This window comes from Silurus aristotelis (genome assembly GCF_946808225.1).
Source record: "Silurus aristotelis genome assembly, chromosome: 20".
Taxonomy (NCBI): Eukaryota; Metazoa; Chordata; class Actinopteri; order Siluriformes; family Siluridae; genus Silurus; species Silurus aristotelis.
The window spans coordinates 21,252,341-21,275,307 of record NC_139593.1 but is presented as its reverse complement, the minus strand read 5'-3'; the positions used below and the strand labels follow the sequence as shown (position 1 = coordinate 21,275,307).

General features: G+C 41.3%; 1 long non-coding RNA gene across 1 annotated transcript; it reads right to left on the bottom strand.

Annotated features, from left to right (window-relative positions):
* Positions 1-1,345: 1,345 nt before the first annotated feature.
* On the bottom strand, positions 1,346-1,659 carry LOC310715581. Its single transcript, XR_014530368.1, has 2 exons — positions 1,612-1,659; positions 1,346-1,572 (listed from the first exon to the last, which is right to left on the bottom strand). It is a non-coding gene; the product is annotated as an uncharacterized lncRNA (long non-coding RNA).
* Positions 1,660-22,967: the final 21,308 nt, after the last annotated feature.

The window sequence follows — 22,967 nt, the reverse complement described above, 5'->3', positions numbered from 1 at the left end:
AGATCTCCTGCTTAAGAGCTCCAACAATAATAAAAATAGGAATGGGAATGCTGACTGCACCCCAGACCTTCATCATTACCCGACTTTACTACCCACCCTTGTCTTTCGAATGAGCACAAATCTCCACAAAATCTAGTGGAACATCTTCCCAGAAGAGTGAAATTTATTATACCAAAAAATAGGGACTCAAAGTTTTTATTGTTTTGTCCATAGTGAACGCATTAGCGTCTCCTTTAAGCTAATTATCATTCTTGGTTTTATACAATTTAACTTCAAACTAAAGAAAGAAAGATAAGGAAACGACTGCAATGAACAATTGATCAGAATGTAAAAAAAATAAATAAATAAAAAACGAGTGAAATGCTGTTCTAATTAAAATCCAGGCATGTATACAATCCCCGTGTGAACGCGGCAATAACCTGAAGTAATTGAAATTCAGGAAGCTATAAATAAATCCAGGGGTGCCATTACTTCTTGTAATCGTCTGCAGAGGTGGGAAGTAACGAAGTATTTGTACGAAGTAGATTTTTCTGGTATCAGTTTTTTACTCCACTATTTCTTTTTCAGACAACTTTTTACTTTTACTCATTACATTTTTACACAAATATCTGTACTTTTTACTTCTTACATTTTCAAAACAGACTCGTTACTTTAGTTTTAATCCATTGATTTGGTTAAATATAAATTTTTCTTTTCACTGCGTGCCGATTTCAGCCGAACAACCGATTTCCTGTTACTGCGCGTCTTTTTTACTCCGCTGGTGTATAAAGTCCTGACCCTCACTCACCACTAATTCATGAAGCTAAGAATGAGCAGGTAGAAGGCAGTGAAAAGTTTGGGGTTAATGTGGATGAGACAGAGGGAGTCAGTGATGAGAACATGACTGAGATCGGACACATTCATGATCATCATCATCTTTTCTCTGCTTGTGTTCTGTATGTGGATCTTCAGACTGGACACATTCATTAGGTAACAACATTTTTAATTCATTTTGTATTGAGATAGATATATTTGGCTGTCAAAATTAAAATTATTTTAAACGGCACTAAACTGTATTAACGCTATCAATTCAGCGCGCATTTCCGTTTCTACCATTTTTATAAAAAAATATAAAAAAATAAATATAAAAGAGGCGAAATTAAAACCTCCAGCAAAACATACACTTATTCACGACGTCCCTTCTTTACTTAGATATAAAATAAATAAATAAACTTCACCGAAAAATTATTTTAATCAGTAAACTTTTGCGCCGTCTCAAATCAAACACCAAATCCGCCATGTTTTACACAATTATCCCTCTGGGTGGCGTTTTGTGGGTTTTTCCCTAATAATGTCGAAACAAACTTAAATGACTGTCTTTATTGATCGTACAGATAAAAACAATACATCATTCAAATCTGTAAAATGTCTATAATTATATATAAAAGCTTCTTGACTTGAAGAGGTGCAGTTTCTCCGGTATCACCTCATTAACTGTCCGTGTGGAAACATCGCAAAGGCTCTTAATGATGTCCACACGTGTCTGCACTGTTATAGCCTATATATTTAATCACTGTACATATGCTTCCATATCTATCACATGCTGTAAATATGATACATATTTATCTGCACTATTTGCACGATTGCTACTTTTTGCACTTCTGGTAGATGCCAAACTGCATTTTGTTGCTGCGTACCTGTACAATAAAGTTCAATCAATCAATCAATCAATCAATCAATCAATCAATCAGTCTCTGTCTGTCTGTCTGTCTGTTATTAATATGCTGTGAGGTCCAGTTAACAGCTAAAACAGGTAGAAGTAATAACTACTTTTTACTTAAGTACATGTCGGAGCCAAGACTTCTTTACTTTCACTTAAGTAAAAAGGTATAATCAGTACTTCAACTTTTACACGAGTATTTTTAAAACACGAGTATCTGTACTTTTACTTAAGTAATGGATGTGTGTACTTTTGCCACCTCTGATCGTCTGTAAATACATGCTGCTCTCAACATTGTTTTATTATTCTGCGAATTGAAAGTCTGATTCCGGCAGACACGTGAGAACATTATGAAAGAGGAAGAACAAGAAAAGAAATGAAATGAAGGCAATTTTGGATACTCATTGATTTGTCAGTAGAAAATGAAAAAGGGCTGCACTGGAAAAGGAGAGTAAAACTGCGCTTGTGCTTTTTTAAATAACGAAAAATTGCTGAGGAGTTTCAGGTGCCAACGTTAAAGCCACTGCTTCATGCAGGTCAATCATCTGATTACTACCACTACTATACCAGAGCATTTTACTCCTGACTTATACCTTCAATTAATCCATTTAAGGGAAAAAAAATTAAATAAAAATAAACCACTACTTCGCACCGTCTCCTTAGCAACGGCGTCAACGGAGAACCGATCATTTTGAATGATAAATGGAAGCGTTAAAGTCACTGCAGTCTGCAAGGAGGAGACTCCAGCTTTCTAAACTGCAAGTCAGTTTCGAGCCTCTGATTTCATTTGAGCCGCTCCAATTCGATTATTGCGGAATGGGTCAGGATGAAAAATGGCACGTCTCGAACTCGTATGGGATTCGGCGTAACCGAGATGCTCTTTTATGCAGCGAATTCGCTGTCTAGCGAAAGAGTCCTGGAAATAGAATGGTTAAAAAGTCATGCTTTTATAAAAACCTAGAAGTTCAAGCTTGAAAAGCAATACAATAATATTTGCATTTAAAGCAGCCGTGTTGCATTACACCAATCAGGCATAACGTTGTGACAACATTCTGAGCGGTGAAGTGAAGAACACTGATGATTTCTTCATCATGGCACCTGTTAGTGGGTGAATTTATTTATTAGGCAGCAAGTGAACATTTTGTCCTCAAAGTTGATGTTTGAAGCAAGAAAAATGGGTGAGCGTGGGCAAATTTGACCCAGTTGTCTAGAATGCACAATTTGTCAGCGCATCGCCAAAACTGCAGCTCTTGTGGGATGTTCCTGGCAGTGTTGGGCAGTAACGTGTTACCGGTAACGTGTTACTTTTGACAGTAACTAATACTGTAACGCGTTACTTTTAAAAATAAAGTAACTCCGTTACCGTTACCGTATGGTTGTTACCCGTTACTTTTTTAAATGAATTCTTTTCGGCTGAAGTGTAGACTACAGTCTAACCTGCTTACAGCAGCGTCACATTGTAGGATTGGTGGATGAACCACTGTAAACAGGAAGAAGACGTGCTGTTGGCGTGTCTCCGTTTATTCAGGTCTGTGCGGCAGTAATGGCGAGTCGAGGTGAGAGCAAGACGAGTTTCTCAAAGTGGAAATATGCTCATTATTTCACTTTAGTTGAGCATAAAGACAAAAACTTTTAAGTCAAATGTAAGCTGTGTCTTTCTGGTTCGAACTCGTATCTAGTGCGATAGCAACACCTCTAGGAACTCCACGCCTCGGTGAAGCTAGTAGCTAGAAGCTAACCCGGTGTTCTGTTCTACATTGTTGATAGTTTTCATACTTCAGCTGTGAAAGGAAACATGTTTAAGAGCTCAACACAACAGCAGAAGCCACTTTAGTTTTTGATTGTGAATATATTATTCAGCTTGTTTTGTTCTTTATTTCAGAAATCCTTGATATATTCAGTTTGTGTTGGTCTGACTTTAATAAAATAGTGTTTAAAAATTACTTTGTGTTTAAGTCAGTTTCATAAAAGGGCATTATTGGGAACATTAAAAAAGGTTCTTTAAACAGTAACGCATTACTTTTTGGTGTAAGTAATCAACAAAGTAACGGAGTTACTTTTTGAATGAAGTAACGAGTAACTTTAACTAGTTACCATTTTTTAGTAACGAGCACAACACTGGTTCCTGGTCTGCAGTGGTCAGAATCTAAAGTGCTTCAAGGAAGAAACAGTGGTGAATCGGCGACAGGGTCGTGGGCGGCCGAGGTTCATCGATGCACGTAAGGAACGAAGTGTGGTCCGATCCAAAAGACGAGCTCCTGTAGCTCGAACTGCTGAAGAAGTTAATGCTGGACAGGTCGGGAATGTTTTGGCAGCTAAAGGGGGACCAACACAATGGATGTTTATTCGTCCAGCACTGAACAGTTTTGCATTGAAATTCAAATGAAAGATATAAAAATCCCATCATAGGCAAATAGAAAATGTTCATCCATCAAAACCACAGCAAGGTCAAGCAAATATTCAAGAAGCCACTGTTTTATTTTTGATGCATCAGTTGGTTTAGTCTATGCAAATGCAGTTACTGGCTGCCATAATCCAAACCTCACTACAATTTTGCACTCAGAACACGGTCCCATCTACAGTACTGCACCGTAAATCAATGCTCAACTGCATCAAAACCCATCGCCAATGAGGGCACTGCCCCCAGAATGCATCATGTCAAGAACTTCCATCACCATTCCAAACCAGCATCCTGGTGCCATCTCTTCTCCAGGAAAGAGACAGCTGGCTGTCCACTTTCTTCTCCTGCTCCATGGTTCAGTTCTTTCTTTAGTGCTCTTACCAGTCTGTAGTTCCACATCAAGGGATTGTGCATTGCATGTTCCAAAACCTTTCCATCAGAGCCAGCGTTTACTATGCATGGCAATTTCTGCTGCAGTTGCTATTCTGGAGGCTTGGATCACGCAGGCTAGACTTTATTTCCCTGTGCATCAACAAGTCTTTGGTGCACATTAACCTTAAAATCGAATGTTATTCCCTTCACCTGTGAGCGGATTTCATCCAGAAATCGATTTACATATGGTCTGGCGATCCGGATTCAAATTCAGGACCCTCAGCTCCGATACTTGAAAGTCATCAGCATATCAGTCAAGGCTGTATCGTAGGAGGACTTTTGTAAACACCAGCACTTCTGGGCCCGAGGTGGTGGGTGAAAAATCTCTGAATCAAATCAATAGCGCAAGTCATGTGGCCTACATGCTTATGCTTTTTATGAGGAACAAGAAGCAGAATGTAAAAGAAGGTTAAAACGAATGAAACAACAAGCAACAAAGATGCATTAATCAGGACACGCTGTCCAATCACAAAACCCTTGTTCTTTTTCAACCTCAGGAACTAATGATGAGGTGCTGTTTTTTTTTTATGTGCAACAAACCCTCAGTCTGTAACTTATTACTGAAGAACCGGTTCACTTTGCACCTTGAAGCTGTAACGAATTTCTTAAAGGGGCTTGAGGATACACATGAAGCAGGATTAAAGATTTTATTGGTGAATCCAAAGGGCAGTCCATTACTCGGTAGCCAGACAAGGGATCTGATACAATTGCTCACGAAATGACAAACCCATGGGATGACCACTATCCGGATTGCGGTCCGATTAGTCCATCTCATTTCAGAGCCTTCAACTTTACAGAATGGAGGAATGTTGCAAAAAAAAGGGGTGAAACCTGATGCAAGGCAGTCTACAGTGAAATAGGGACACAAGACAATGAGTTCAAATGAAAGATTGCTGCCTCTGCTGGTGGGGCGAGGTAGTGTACCATGGTAGTGACAGAAAATTTAATTTGCTGAAGTCAACAGCAGGGGGAATTAACAGAATACAGATGAGGAGTATTCCCATCTGTATTCACTCTACATATTCACATGCAATATATATTTCACGATTTAGGAAATTTCACTGAGCCGCAAGTAAACCAGAGTCCTGCAGATGGACTTAAAGGACTTAAACACGAATGTTTTTAGAGCATAATGAAGTCATTGCCAGCTCACTTTGATTTGCACATTGTTAATTATCTTTCTGGTAAAATTGGTATCGTCTGACCTCCAAAAGTGATTATATACTATAAATATACTACAGCAATCTTGGAACGCCACTTGACCGATCAGGTTAGAGGTTTGAGATTGGCTGTTGTATAAACAAAACAAAATCCCTCGCAAGGACAAACGAGGCAACAATGCAGTGAGTAGAGAAAAGGGCATGAAAGGTTAAATCTTTATTTAAAGCTGGTGAACAACTAACAAAACGTGTTCGATTCTGACACTGCAATGTCGTCACCTCGCAAACAAACAAACAAACAAAAAAAACCATCTCTGAGCCACGCTGAATCATCCTGTGAACTCGGATCACACTAACTGCATTTGGACTAGCCAAAATAAAAAAAAAATTAAGCAGCTAATGGTCCGTGACGGTGCAGAACCTTCCCATCTGGCACCTTCATCAATAATGTAAACATCCAGTTCCAGCTTCGGTCCCAATGCCATTAACACAGACAGAGAACATGCAAGGGTGGGCAAATAACACATTTATAAGCAAGCCCTCAGGGCAAGTGAACGCTCTTGTGTGTGGCCCAGTGGCATGTTTTGGTTGCTGAGAAAGTTGCAAGTTGTGAAAAATGCTAGTCTATATACTGTAAAATAGGTTTGGAAGTGTTGATCTATTTTAGTGCATAAACACAAATGGTGGCAAGAGTACATACAAGTTTTTCCAGTGACCTCCTGGGTAGAAAGACTGGGTTTCTGCTCTGTTTAATGCATTTTTTTCTGGTCTTTATATTTCACCGTGATGTGCCCGCATGTAGTAAGCATGAATGTACAACACGATCTAGTTATGACATTGAGGTCGTCATTACAACAGGGACCAAATAAAAGCGATTGTTTTTGATGTTACTGCTTGTTCGGACGAACTTGTCTGATGTGCAAATTAATGAAATCGAATGTCCTTGACATGAAATCTACTCATCCGGGATGCCTGGGCCCTTTTTCTTTTCCTGTCCACCATTGACATGTTTGCATTTCTGTCACACTGATGGATGATGGCAGTCTACGCTCACCCTCCACTTCCAGAAGTGACACACAGAACACACTTGAGTTACTTCCCCGATAGCTCTCACTGTCAGTCACATCACTGCTGCTGCTGCTGCTGCTTACACACAGTAGTCAGGAGCATCATTATGCCTTATAACATGGATGACACCGAGTAAGTTGTTGAGGTGAATGCTGCATGTCACCTACAGCAATTACACATTATATGCTGGAAATCTCCAGCGCACGTCACTGTGCTCACGTCGGACCGTTTTTCTGTCGCAATGGGTCAAAAGCTGACAGAATATGAAATTGTTATATGGTTTTATTCTATTAATCCTGGCATACTGTACTTAATATTGAGCACTCAGACCACCCTCTGATTGGATACCGGTCCATTGCAGTCTACCATGCAAACGTTCACATCCAGGAGCAGCCAAATCAACCGGAAACTGGACAACACCAACGATCTTCAAACATTAGGCTTGCAAGGTAGCAACAGATTTGAGATAATTCCAAGCGATCCCCACATATTCCCAGGCCAACTGAGCACAATAATGTCTGCTGGGGCTCCTGCAAATCAAAAGTGCTGTGAAGTTCTTAGCAAGAGGAAAGTGTCTGGAGCAACTTTACCATGATTTATCCAAGAGAAACCCTATCCTATAATTGCCACCCACACCACCTACCCTGGTTCTGATCGATTTGGTGGAGCAGTGGCTCTAGTCCAAGGTTCAAGAATTGAGAAGTTTCTTGCCCAATCATGGAAACTAAGCCCATGGCTCCATGAGTGATCAGAATTCGTTGAAATCAGACTTTAGAACACAGGAAGGCTTAATACTGAGCAGTCTACAATCAGAAATCAAGAAAAGGGGCACATATCGCCGGGAAGTATAATAATTCACAGGAAACAAAACTGGTCCTAGAGTTCCACTTTGCAGCTTGGTTCTTACAGCGGCAAGCGACATTTTCGACTATGTATTAGACTTTGATTTGGTCTGGTCTCCGCTTATTATATCATTATACTTGTTACGTGATTGTAGGTAATACTTGGTATTAGCTCTTCGTCGGTTTGCCATTTACATCAAATATTGTAGGATTGTATTTGCAGGTTTGGTGTGAACTCACTAAAAGCTGGTAGAATTCAATAACTTGGCCAGAAGTATCCACTGCTCTGAACTGAATTTTTTATTTTTCTAGTTTTTTTTTGCCCAAGTCTAAAAAAAAACCCCACAAACTATAATTTTTAAGGAACATGTAAAAACAGTCATGAAGGGCGGACAGTTAACTACACAACCTCTAACATTACTGTCTGCAAACAATGAAAAAAAAAATATCTGTACAGAAAAGTCACCCACTATTGAACCATACTCATTTAATTCCTCCTATAGATAGGAGTGTCCACTGCTGACAACATGGCAGAGGAAAACCACCACAGTCTACAATTAGCAAGATTATACTTTTCAGTCTTTCATATCAGTAAGTGACAAACCATACTGAAAATAAGTCACCCCTAGTTTCGCTTCAAAGCTTCTTTCTTCACTGTTCAAAAGCGAGTGTCTCTGCGGTTGCAACAAGGTGAAAGGGAATCGTGGGCTAAAAATTCCCCCTCATTTCCCCATGAGGTGCATTAATCTTGCTAATGCTAGTGTGCTCGAGCCCATAGTGCTTCCAGCTTTTATCCATTACTGTGATGGAGAGGTGGGATAATGAGGTAGTGTTTAAACCCAATGTCACTATTAGAGTTCTCTCTAGAGCTCTGCTGTCTCTTGGTGGAGCACAAAATACAGCAGGTTTATTGCCAGGAGAGGTTTAGTATGCACGGATCGAGGAAATGTAGAGAAGTCAAGTGGCTTTCCTCTTGTCCCGGAATAAATGTGTTCATTCTCCATGGATGGGGGAATGAGACGCTCTTCACTTCCACTTAGAGACCAAAAATCTGCTATATTGTGGAAATGGCTACAGAAGCCAGCGAATAGAAAAAGGTTAAAAGTGCACAAAAAAAAAAAAAAAAAAAGATGAACTTCCTGACCCCATTGCATTCAAGTTAATGATGACCTTCAGCATCTTACATACCAAATAGTGTTCAAAGTGGTTCCTCAGCAGCATCAGTGCTTTTAGTTTGGGTGATATTTGAAAGAGTATAATACAGTATTCTCACGCCTCCAACTGTAGGCTTCTTTACTCGGAGTCATAAAAAACTTGATAATTAGAGGATACGTTGAAATCAGGTGCGTTTAGAATACAAAATAGGGCTTCAAACCACCATAAAGCTTTGTAGGCTTGTCATGTTTAAAGGTGAGTAAAATAAATAAATAAATGTAATATCCTTGCTGGGGAAAAAACACAGTGATGAGAAATTCACTCAAGCCAATTAAGAACAAAATGCCAAACACATGCTCGAGCGCACTATTGACCTGGGATGAAAATGAAGAAAATTTGTCCCTAATTGGAAATTGTCTGCTTGGAATTTGGAAAAGAACCCTCCACCTTGAAACTCTTGAAACTAGTGTTTAAAATATAGTGATATGATTACAAATATCACCAGATACATTGCTGGTGTATTTGCAACGCCCTTTAATGGAAGACGCCCTTATCCAGAGCGACTTCCATGTATCTCATTTCATACAACTGCGCAGCTATGGGGTTAATGGTCTTGCTCATGGGCTGGTATTTTGGTGTGTGAACTCACGACTTTCAGATCCAGCGCCTTAACCACCACTGAACACCTTTGTGAGGAAAGTCAGAAATGTATCATGTATTGATCGCCAGGTCATCATAAGACACTCTTCACATGTAGTTAAGATTTAAACAGCTAAACCACGTGCTGGATTGCATTAGAAAAATGTGGAAGGCACCTAGAGAGGTAAAGATTCTCCATGGAGAGAGTTGCTCAAGCTCGAGGTCCAGAAATCCAATGGGTCCCCTGGTATGTTTATTAGAATCATGCAGAGTTTTGCTGATGGACGATTAACAAATGTAAAGAATCCAACGGAAAAAACGTTTCAAGATTCTTAACAACACTTCATACAGTGTTTATTCAGCATTTATAACATGATAACCCGAAGGTATCTGGTCCCATAGAGTCTGAGTACATTTACTCAAGTCTGCATTCAATACAGCCAAAGGGAACCAGCTTTGAAAGAATTAAAACCGCCATTAACGCTTGTAATGGCTGTCATTTAATGGCAATGATTGTGTTCATGCTGAAATGCCCTCATAAAAAATATATACATGCAGCAGATGTTCTTTGCTCAATCGGGCGTGTTCGAGAAAGACCACAGAGAATAAAAAGGTGCATCACAAATGCGCAAACTTCCCATTGCGTTTTCATCTTGACGATCTAAAATGTAGGTGAACATCTGCTCCACGTAATCACAGAATGAATCAGATACAGCGGAGACTCAAGAGGTTAACCGTGAAGAAAGACAAACAACAACATTCTCCTCATCCTCCTTTCTTCATATCTAACGATAGTTGTAATCAAGCCTCCAGATGCCCAAATGTTTAGGTCCCTTATTGAGATCTTAAACAGGACAACTCACTACAGATGAACCGCAGATAAGCATCAGCAGCAATGTTTTCTCAGTACGGTCCTCAAGGACTGACCATATTTCTCTCTTATTTTAGGTCCCCAGAAAGACACCACGGCAACGTGACCCTTAGCGGTTTTAAGGATTCACCTCGAGGATTGGTTCGGTTGAGGTTTCAGGAATTGGTTTACATGTTAATTTTAGTGCAACTTACCTTGAGAAAGGCGAGGCTGAGATTAGTACGGTGTGGCTTTTAAAATTTGGATATATTGATAGCGTGTGACTTACCTTGAAGTTTACGTTTTGAGGCTTCAGTTGTCATCAATCCTCCAAATGTCCCATCACCAAGTTCCTCTCAAACTTGCAGAAGGTGTAGTCAAGGCTGGATTGGACCGGGTGCTGGGCTGGTCCTCAGTGGCAATACACTGCAAAACTTTAAATTCTTTCCCTCGAAATATAATCATAAGTGTAAAAAAAATATATATTCTAATGCTAAATTATTTCTCTTCTCCTCCTGAATATGCATTCTGACCCAATTAGAAGAGATTCTAAGCAGAACCTAATCACCCATGTGAAGAAACAAATCTTTGACTGGATTGTGCAATACAAAAAAAGCATGATAGTCACAAGACCATGTAATTCAAAGTTTCAAGAAAACAGATGTGTTTCATAAAGGATATCTTTGACTTTTCTTTCCTGACAGTGTGTGTGTATAAATCTGAGTAATGGTTTGTAGTAATGGGCAACAATCCAGCTTGTAAACAGCTGAGACTTGATGTGTAATTAAACATACCTCCTTCCACCCATCGCACACTTGCCGCTGTCAGGCCAGAACCATCTGCTCCATCAGCTGCACCGACATCCTCAGACACCCTCCGGTTTTACAGTGTGTAGGTGGCCGTTCTAACGGCAGGGCGCCTCTATAGGACACAACACACTCGCTCTTCTGCATCATTGCTTCGAGGTACAGCTCATGCACAAGGACTTGAATGGTGGATTATCCAAGACCAAAAAAAAAAATTAATGAAAGAATTTCAAGTGGTGCAGGGTAACGTTTTCTGTACACACACCTTTATTTAGAGTCTTTATTCTGCAGGTCTCACATTTTTTGTCACGCTTCCAAATTCGTATGCATGGAGGAGCTCTCTTGTTCATCGAGAGAGACCGAGTGGATTAACATGCACCCCCACCGATTTCAAGTCATCCAGCCAAACAGAGGGAAGGAACACAGGCTGTCAGCGCACACACGGGCCATTGATCAGGCTTCTGCTCCAGCTCTTAATGGCTCCACTCTCGAGATCTGACTGCCACTGAGCAAGATTTAGTGCAACTCAGAGCTACAGCAGCAATTATTTCGAATGTAGAGAGCCACCGTTAGAGCAATGCGTTCTCAGACCAGGGTCTAGGAACAGGCGTAGTCAGGGGGTCAGCAGTTTTATTATGTTGTTACCCCACCGTAGAAATCGCAATCCAGCATCATACTTATGATCGAGTTCTTCTAGTGATTATGCTGTTTTGCTGGTCACAAAGCCAAAGCTTGTTGGGCGAGTTCTGGATTGCTCAGAAGGTGTCAATTTTTTTTTTTTTAACAGCAACATTGATGGTAGAGCCTAATAGAGAAAAAACACTAACTCTTCATTGGTAACATTAACCCCAGCACAGTAACCTCAACACAGCAACCCCACCAGTGACCTCCACAGTAATTCCATCACAGTGACCGCAACACAGCAACCCCAACAGTGACCCTCCAGAGTAATCCCATCACAGTAACCCCAACAGTGACCCTCCAGAGTAATCCCAACACAGTAACCCCAACAGTGTCCTCCACAGTAACCCCAACACTGCAACCCCAACAGTGACCCTCCACAGTAACCCCATCACAGTGACCCCAACACTGGAACCCCAACAGTGACCCTCCACAGTAATCCCATCAGAGTGACACCAACACAATAAGCAATCAGTAGCCACAGCAACTTCAGACAGTAAACACAATGCATTCTTGAGTATCGTGTTATTTGTCTTTCAGAACTGGGGGTCACGCAAGTTTCTCATAAGTTTAAAAAATATAGCAAGTTTTTCAATTTTTATATAATTGAAATGTCCCTCTGCTTGTTTTCTGAATAGATGAAAATGTCAGAATTTAACAGGTTCACAAGGGTGAATGCAATAAAATCCCATGACTGGTTCACTGCTATGGATGGGCACATGCTGAATTCACAGGGGGAAAAAAAAAAAATAATAATTTCTAATAACATAATAGTATGCATCATTTTAATCATAATCGGAATTGCACCCTAACCTTAAATAACCGAAAGGAGATCTTTCAATTTTTTCTTTTTTGAAATAAAAGTCAAAGTTGTTTTTCTATTGGGAACCAGCTAACTGTTTCCACAAGGTCAAAACCATCAGTTGTACCTGTTCTAGGGAAAATATTTGGGCCCTGACAAGTCATAAAAACAAGCGCAAACACACACACACACTGATGGATGGCTGAATAAGTAGGAGTGGAGGATCATTCACATACTCTTATCTCTGCCAGACGCTGCTCAGTGCACACAATACAGGCAAGAAAAAAAAAAGAAGATTAGTCCCAAAGCATCAGCTGGAAACAGTACACAGACACACACACAGGATTTACAGGTTTTGTAGTTGAAATTCTTGGCTGTATAATTAGGGGATGTGGCGATTGGGAGACTAAAGGACCCCTGCTCAGAGATAAATAACCACAACACTGCTTTATATGCATCAACCTGTTTTTCCTGCACAAAATTACCCAATGTAATGAGGACGGCACTAGCGAGAGAGTATGTAAAAGTAGAGAAAGAGTCTGTGTGTACAAACCGACCCTGTGCGGCCATCTGTACAAAAAAAACCCTGCCAAAACACTAATCAGGCTCTGCATCACGTCTTTCTACCTGCTTCTGCCAAAACAGACATTCATCTACAGCGGCGGCGTTAATGGACGACTCGCGTTTCCTGCTTATTATTTCTCGTACCTGCCTGGATTGGCGTCGCATTATCGTCCAGTAAACCAACTTATTGAAAACAGATTCAATAGCAAAGCCGTGAATGCGTGCTGAACAAAAACTGCTAATGCGTCCGTAATTAGAAATGGTATCCGATCTGGTTGCGTGCCGCCATGGCAACGGTTTGATCGTGCTCGGATGGTGGCCCATTCCGAACTCAAGCCTGTTCATCTGCTGGGTATGATCATTCCAGATTTCGGGCACGTGTACATTATTGCACACTTTGCATATCTCAGTATGTTAGGAACCTGGGGTCAGAGCACAGGGTCAGTCATGAAACATCACCTCTGGAGCAGAGAGGGTTGAGGGCCTGACTGTGGCAGATTCGGTTCTGGGGCTTGAAACCACGGTCTTCCTTTCAGGAACCAAGAGATTCATCTGTCTTGCTTCCGCTTTCCATATCACCCCTTCATTCTTCATTCAACACCTCAATCTTAAAATAATGTCACTAGAATCTTGAAAATATTGATAGACAAGCTGAACACACATTAACACCAAGGGGCAGATGAGTAGCAAAAAAGGTGTCCTGCGATATAAGGAAACACTCATATCTGCGATATCTGTGTACTCACATTCACAATGTGACCTTTAAGCTAGAACGAATGCTAAACCCTGCGGGTCTGACGCGACGCCCTGCACTGTGACTCTGCATAGAGATGACTGCTTTAGACAATCAAAATCCCCTCAGGAAATTTCTCTGAACAGAGCTGCAATTAAAGTCAGAACAAGTCGAGTGGAGGAAGTAAAGAGAACCGTCCTCTAAAAATAAAAAATACAACACTTGCCATGAACCAATTCACAACTTGCTCCAAATAACCATGAATACCGGCTTGGATTTATTTAGCTAACATATACATCATGTCCTTGGATGCCTGTATGATTCTGGGCATAATCGAGCTTGCTGCTAAACAATGAAACCTTTTTCAATGCTTTTTATAACTTTATTTAGAGAAATCGTAATAGGCACTTTACATGCGTCGCAAAAAAGACTTTCAGGACTACACTGAAAAGCTACCCTACAATCATAAAAAATACCAGCAGCACCACGGTCAGCACCAATATAATACCCGCAGCTCAGTGGTCAAGGCTCTGGGTTACTGATTGGAAAGTTGTATCTCCAAGCTGCCACTCTTGGGCCTTTAAGCAATGCCCTCAATGCTCTATGTTCCAGTGGTGTTGTATCATGGCTGACCCTGTGCTCTGATATGTGAAGAAAGATTTCAATGGTGCTGTAATGTAGATTTTAAAAAAATACCCTCCCCCCATTACCTTTAACCAACCACTTTGCGTTTTTTTTCCACACATTGACCACCTGCTTAATTAAGTAGTGGTGTAATAGCGATAGCTCAACGGATGTCAGACTTCTGATTGGAAGGTTCAAATCCTGGCACTACCGAGCTCCTATGCCCTTCAACAATGCTCTTTACCATCGAATGCTCAGTGTATAAATGGGGCAACTTGCCCTGGCTAAGAGTGTCCGGCAAATGACAAATATAAGTGTACCATTATACTAGAACTGGCAAGGACCCCACTTTGCTCTCAAAAACCTTCATTTTTTCATGGGTTTAACAAGGTGTTGGGTTACATTAGGTTTAGATTCTGGTTCCTGTAAAATTAGTTAGCATTTTTTTACATGCTGCAGAGTTTCTCTCAACTTTTCAGGTGGCTTTGGAGGATAAAGTACCATCACTGGGTAAACTGTGGCCAAGAGGGCAAATATGTTTTAAAAAAAAAAAAGGCATTTTCCAAAGATGTACCGATTTTGCCAATTTTGTCTGGATTCCAAAACAACCCCATCAGCTACATATTCAAGTAGCACTAGAGCAGCTAGTTAAACGGGAAGGAGCCCTTACTCAAGGACACTTGATGGCACTCACCTCAGTGACTGCAATACAGCGCTCACCCGAGTGGCTAATGGAGGACAGCCGAGTGGTGTGAGGATCATCCACACGCCAAGTACTTTAATCGAGTAAATACAAAAGCACTCCCATTGAGCTAAACTGGTAGAAAAGTATTAAAAGCATGTGAATATAGTCTGTGTATATCTGGACTGGAAGAGGAAAATGAGCCAAGCGAGAAGAAGTGACCCAGCCAAACTCAAAAGATAAACACGATTGTTTAGTTAATATTGGAGTATTTCTAGACTAAAACCAATTACAAGAATTCAATACAGGTGCGATATTTGCCTCATCATGGGCTAAAGAATCTTACACCTCGATCACCTCCAACCTATAAATGTGCAATGAGCTGAAGGGTTTCCTGAAACCCACACGCACAAAAAACAATTAGTAAACTAATGAAATAAATGATGCTGTGAATGTACTTAATTAACTCGATGTCTTTCTCATTAGAAAGTCCCACTGCTGCCGCTCTCCTGTTCGCCACGTAACCGACTCAAATGGAACGAGCGCAAACAAGAACGTCGTGGCATCGGTTCGCAACCAGAGCGGATTGTTTTTTTAAACGAATGATTTCACGCCGTCAGACTTCTGTTGGCTATTGATATTAATGATCTGATGTTCGCGGTATCACGTACTAAAACTCTTGCATCATACACTACTAAAACATCATCCAACAAGCGTTTAACATCGTAATCGAGTTCCTGGTGCACTGAAAAGAGCTAATTGAGTTTTTTATTTGCGAGGGATAAAACAAGAGCCGATAGCAAAGAGCGATCCTCTTAACGCGATTATCACCCAGACAGAAGCTGGACTATTAAAACTCAATTTTTGGAAAAAAGAAGGAACCTAAAAAAAAAAATATTAAAACCTTAATGCTTTTGTAATTTTGTTCCCACCCACAAGTTCCGCCGAAAAGACAAATGTTTCCAGGGTTAGAAAAATGCATAAGGACGACGGCGCCTTCGTTTTCGGATACATTTTCATAAAATCTTTTGCGCTCATCGCGTCCTAATAACATTTCGCCGCAGCCAGACATCTGGGGTTTAATATTTCTGTCCAAACGAATAAGATCGGCTGATTCTTTAATTAAAAAAAAAAAAAGAAAGAAAAGAAAAGATCACACAACACCACAGATGGGTTTCACTTGGGGGGGGGGGGGATTTGAAAGGGAAAAAAAAAATAAAGAAATATTAAAGAAAAAAAAGAAAGACGTATTTACTGCTACAGGAGATCATCTGGTCAGGTTTACTCTATAAACATGGTACGCTGGCATGCGAGACGGCTGGACGGCGACGTCTACGGTCAAACCGATAATCATTTCGTCTCATGCGTCTCGCGCTGGCACCGCGTCCATCTCGGTCTTTTGTTCGGAGAAGCACTTAAGCGTGGTTTTCAGAGCATTAAGGGGGGGACAAGGACAGGGACACTATGAAATATTCGAAAAGCTTGTAAATAAAGGGTAAGGTGAACGAGGGCAGAACGGCGAGGAAAGAAAAGAAGAAAATGAGCGAGGACGAGATTCATTAAACGACACGTGGAGAAGACGGCTGGCGGAGATCCAGAGAATGAGGGGCCTTAATACCGAAGGCTGTGTTTATTAGACACCTTGGACAGGGCTATAGAACAGGAAGAGCGCTTAGTGAGAAAGGCGAGAAAAAAAGAAAAGACGTGAGGGGGAAGATGAGCACGTCGGAATAAATATGACAATGGTGATTGGAGTAGGAAGAGGACAAACACTGCACCCTGTGGTCACGCTCAGAGATTTAAAAGCTGCAGTGGCAGGATGAGGAAAAACCACACAGCTTAGGAAGATGAAACTCGAAACATGACAGATGGATAACATCACTGTGTCGCAATAAAGCCACCCAGCCGCCATTATTACGCTCATAAATCTACACATCATGCACACGACCACACATTTGCCTTTTTGTGCTCCCAGAGACGATTATTAATGCACTTGCTAGATCCTTTCCAAACCTTTCCCTCAGCGAGCAGAAACCCAGAGGGTCGTTTTCTTCCCATATGAAACCAGTCTTTGTCTTCGGGAGACCGCTCGCCTATTTGCACATATGCATTAGGGAGAAGTGCATTTAAACGATTTACGCTTTGCTCATGCACAGTACAAGGACTGATGAGCAACTTTTGGTAAAAGATTGAAAACGTTTTATTTTTTGAGGAAATCGTAGTTTTCGAATTGATCCAGATCCAGTCTTAATGAAAGCGCTCAGGCCATGTATCTACAAATCTATGTCCCATGACTGTCACAGAATGAATCTAGAGTCAGCACCTGGTAATGCAGACAGTCACTTCTACTTAAGGATATTTGTTTAATGCAGTTCATCTGAAACGTTATATTGATGTGCATTTTTCTTTGAAAGTTCGGGAGGCTTAGCACTACTCACCATCAGCCCCCCCAGTGCACCAAAATCTGGTTCTGACAGTTCTTTGATTTGCTCTGTAATCTAATCGGACTCTTTGGTTTATAAAGTAATGCGAGGACCCAATAACTAGTGCGTTAATAACAGCTTTGGCAGTCTCTTTAGACTGTGTGTTAATAGGACACAATGGCAGGAGCTGGTAATTGGCTCTCGCTTTTAAGATCCCCCTCCTTCGCCCAATCAATAGCACGACGTCCAATTAAGTACCTTCGTTCCCCGGGAGCCAGCGTAAACAAGGTTCTGCTGCTCCTTGGTGGATCAGGTTGCGAGTCAAATTACCAGTGGGTCAGAAAAATAAATAAAAAACACAAAGACCCAAAACAAAAAAAACAAACAAAAAAAACAGGCTAGTTTAATGTTGGACCATTAGCGCTTTAGTTTTCGCTCCGATCACTCTACCACGAAAGGAAATCATACCAAGGTTGAATTTTTTTCTTTACTCTTCGAAAGAGGCAGATAGGGTATGGAGACTGATGATCCGCTGTGGCGACCCCTAATGGAAGAAGCCGAAAGAAGAAGATTCTTCGCCGTTTACTTCGTCTCAAATCTTGCACATGAAAAGACTTGTCTGAATCATGTTGACTCAATTTGTTGAAGATTCTGGCGTCAGGAGCCAAAGTTCCTGGTATTGATCGAACCCCAGGTCTAAAGATACACAACAAAAGCACAGTTGCAAACAAGCCACTGACTTGACGTCGACTTGGCGTGGATGCAAATGCAAGTCTGCTGAACATATAACCCTTGTTGGAGGGCCTCACAAAGGCTTTGCATAGAACATGTCACTGCTCCATTGTCTAGAACAATGACTCAAGTTAAATAGGTAGTTGATTAGTGGTTGAGAAACTGCACTTTTGATTCAAAGGTTGTGAGTTCAGATCCCAGCCACAACAAGGGCCCCTGAGAAAGACCCTTAACCCCATAGCTGCTAAGTAGTACAAGAAAAATGTAAGTCGCTCTGGATAGGGGCATCTGCCAAAATGGCATAAAGGTAAATATAATACAGATCCGAATCCCTAAGACAGTAATGTACAGGAGAGGGCAGAACAGAGTCTGGGTAATTTATTAAATCTGGCTGCTCTTGGACTGACAAATGAAACATCACAGTGAGTCATCTCCATTCATTAGCCATTGAGGATTTATGTTGTACTGGGCAGCACAGAGCGAGGCGAACCGCTGCCGAACTGCATGCGATATGGTCACGCGCCGATTCATTTTCGGAAGCAGATTGGACTTAATTGACTGGGCAGGCGACGCCGGGAGGATTAAGGCCAGGAGGAAGCCGAGCTGTGCCCGATCGCATGCAGTTGTTTGATGCTGCGTTTTAAAAGATCTCAAAAGGTGCAGAACAAACCCGCCGCACATTTCTGACCAAATCAGACGTTCCGTTCAATGCCTAGCGACGGATGTCCACGTTCCCCTTTCAGCCGCATTTAACATTTTCATTCCTCTCGAATAGCACACCTCATTTGACCCGAAAAATGGTGCTAAACCATAACGCCGCAGCTTTCTGCCAAAAATGTGAGAAGGTGAGCATTGCTTATCGAGATTAATATCTACATTTGTTTCAGGAGTTAAAAAAACAACAAAAAAAAAACTGGTTCTTCTCCTATAATTCAGTTCCAGGAGCCAACAGACAGAGGCCATTTTATAATAAAAGTTGTGACCATTTATTACGTAATGTCACTACTACGGTTCGTAAACCACGAGGTCATACGTTGTGAAACGTCGCACTGAATTGAAGAATTCGCATGTAACAAGCTCTTGGTATATGAAAAGTGTTCAACAAATGAGAGATTCTGGCGTCAATGATGAACGACGGCAACAATGCTTCAATTCCCCCTTTGTGAATTTGTCCAATTTAATGGAATGTACTAGAACATTTTAAAGTTTCACTTTTAAGTTCAGCACATTTTGCTCAGAAGAGAGAGAGAGAGACATCATGGCCTTATTTCTCAGCAGCTTCTAGCACAGCCTTCAAATATACACTCCAGCACCCCATCCAGCACTTACTTTCTTCTGCTCAAGCTCAATCATTCTCTCCATTTCGTCTTCAAAGATTCCTGGATGAAGCGTGTGCCAGTTTAACCTGAGGGCTTGTTCTTCTAATTAACTAAATGAGCGAGATCCACCAGCAGATGGCTGATGAAAGATGGTAATTACGTTTCCTGAACGTCTCCATCAGAGTTGGCCTGCAGTGCGACACGCTCAGCTTCGCACGCTAATGTCCGAGGCGTAGGTACAGTTACAGATCCAAGCATGGAGCAACTTCTCTCATCCAAAGTCAACCTCTTCATATAAAAAGAAAAAACAGAAAAAAAAACCCCAGAAAACCAATTCTCCACACATGCACAGGGATCCTGCTCCTTCACACTCCATTAATATTTACACCCGCCTCCAAGGAGAGACCATCTCTGAGCATGGAGACGGGGAAAAAAAACAAAAAAAAACAAACGAAGGGCAAGAAGGTGGGAAAGTAAAAAGTATCGAAAATCAATAATAGATGAGTATATAGGGATGGAATTTGATAATAGAATGAACAAGTGAATGAAAAATGAGAAGATATCAGGCACCGATCTTTCATTTTTGTGTATTTTGATTTTTTTTACCGACTAGGAAGCATACGGTTAAAGGAGGGGCGTCAATCATCGGAACATCAGATCGCAAAAAGTTTCGCCTCCTGTGAAAACCTGGCGTGCCGATGTCACGTGCCGTCACCTCCCCCGGGAGTTTTACGTTCCTGTCTCTTCAAGGAAACGGATGCTATTTCCCGAACCATGGCCGATGCAATGAAGCGCCCAACCCAACCCGCCCCACCCTACGCCTGGCTTTTCAGTGGAGTAGCACGCTCCATAGCGCACGGAACAGCTGGTTTGTCGCATTTCATTACGGCCGGCTATAAAGGTGACGGCAAAAGGTTCCAACGTAGAAGACGGCGACGAAAATTCTCTCACGGAACACGATTACGGATTGCCTTATCGGCGTAATGCCGCGAGATCGATCCAGTGTCGGTTTCGGGGAACAACAACTGGAGCAGTTAATTGCCTCTCACCCTCCGGCTAATCAATACCCAGCCGCCCTATTAAGCACGGGCTCTTTCTCCTCATCGCATTCCCCTGGTGCTTGTGGCTCACACCGGCCAAAAAAACCAAAAAAAAAACCAACATTCGATACAAATATAATCCGAGCCTCTGAAGCTGTACGGCCTTGACGCCAGGTTGATGTGAATGTAAATGCAGTCCTGGTTAACTAAGGTGACTGAATCCAGAGCAACTACGGTACTAAGCAGTTTCTATCTAATAACAGCAGGTGTGCTGATTTATTCAAAAGGTTGACCAAATGGTGTGTCGTCTTTTTCCCCAAGGAAATCGCTGATGGATGTGGTGCGATAAAGCGGCGATACCGTTGCCAATCTGCAGGTGGACAAATATAGGAAAATCTGTAAAAAAAAAAAAAATTATATATATATATATATATATATATATATATATATATATATATATATATATATATATATATATATATATATAAAAGGAAGACGTTGACAGAGACAGCAGGGAAAGAGTTGTAGAAGAGTGGAGGTTTGGGTTGGTACTTTAAATGTTGGTACTGAGGATGGAGCCACCAGGAAGGAGGGAAACAGGAAGACCAAGGAGGAGGTTTATAGATGTGGTGAGGGAAGACATGCAGGTAGTTGGTGTGAAAGAGGCAGATGTAGAGGACAGGAGTATGGAGATGGATGGGAGCAGCTAAAAGAAGTTGATCCTTTAATTAAACAAATTAAGAAAATAGTCCTGCCCCCACCAACAAGAAAAAATCTAGGGTAAAAACAAAACAAAAAAGAAAAGTCAACTCATATAGCATGTGTTTTGCATGTCTGCGAGTATGACCGAGACAGAGGAGGACGATGGGAAAGAGAGGACGGGCCCGAGTCTGGGTCATTTATCAAACCTGTCTGCTCTTGAACTGATGAATGAAACCTCACAGCCGGCTGTCCAGTTCGATTAGAGAATTCTGCTGCACTGGTCAAGGCAGAGTGAGACCCAATGACACTACACAGCATGAACACACACACCATCACCAACAGGCATCTGTTAAAGCAGATCGAAGCTAATTGACTGAAGTGAGAGAGGAACAGCAACCAAAAAAGAAGCTGAAATCCAAACGGAGCATGTGTTTAAAGCATTGCGTTACATTTGCGTGACATTCGGACACTTTCGGTCAACTCCTCATAGAAATGTGATCGGAATATTGTGGTATTGTGAACCCATTAGTACTCATACTGTAAAAACCTTTCATTGAACAATAACTAGTTCCACAATGACGCTCTATAACACACACTGAACACAAGAAATTAAGTCGTGCTTATTGTCAATTCACCTGCCCTGGTTTAACAAGGTCTCATTTACCTGAAGATGTAATAATTGTGTTAGAAAAAGAAATATCTTTGAGGTATTAATGGTGAACCCTAAATTGGGGTTAAACGCCAAGCTTAAGGTTACAAGGGAGGTTACAAATGAAGCTTTCAACCTTCTGCTGACCCACTGCTGCTGGGGCTCCATAGAATTGGGTTGACAATAATTGAGAAAATGTGCAATTTCTTCCATAGATGTTAGTTAATACAGACTGGACCCTTGAAGGGTCTGAATAGGCTGATAGGGTGGAGTCAGGGTGGCTTATAAGTCTGCAAAATTTCAAGTCTGCATTTCAAAGGCAGGCTTTGAATAAATTCCATTTTTCAAATCTCAGGCACACAGAATGGCAAGACTTTTCAAAATGTTATTTAGCATCCGGCTGGCAAAAAGAAAATATTTTAAAAGATCTTTAGAATTTGAAAAATGATATATTGTTCATATTTCCCCCCCCCCCCCTTAGTTGGGAGTCGGTGGGGTTAATTCTTCAGCATGTGGGAGTGGGTGGAGTTAATCATGTGTATGACTAGTCTTCCTGATCCTTTTAATGTTGGACGGGTCCATGTAGGTCGGACTGTTTGGAAAGAGAAGGCATGCATATTGATTTAAGGGGGGGTAATAATAAGAGGCACAAAGAGATATTTAGACCACGGTTAGGGTGAGACGACGTCAGGAATGTGTGGAACTGACTTTTAGATTGACGCATCTCCTTATTCAATATAAAGACAAACTCAAAAGAACATACAAGGACAAGAAGCTAAAGAAAAGTATACAATTCTCACTAATGTTGGAACACCATCCCACCCCAAACATTGCACGTGCAGGTCCTGACCATGTCTGAAAGACCAAAAGATGTAAACAATTTATTGCTCACGCTCGTGGACGAGGCTGGTGAATCAACTTGAGCAAATCTAACATCCTCAGTAATTAGTTATAATGCAGTCTA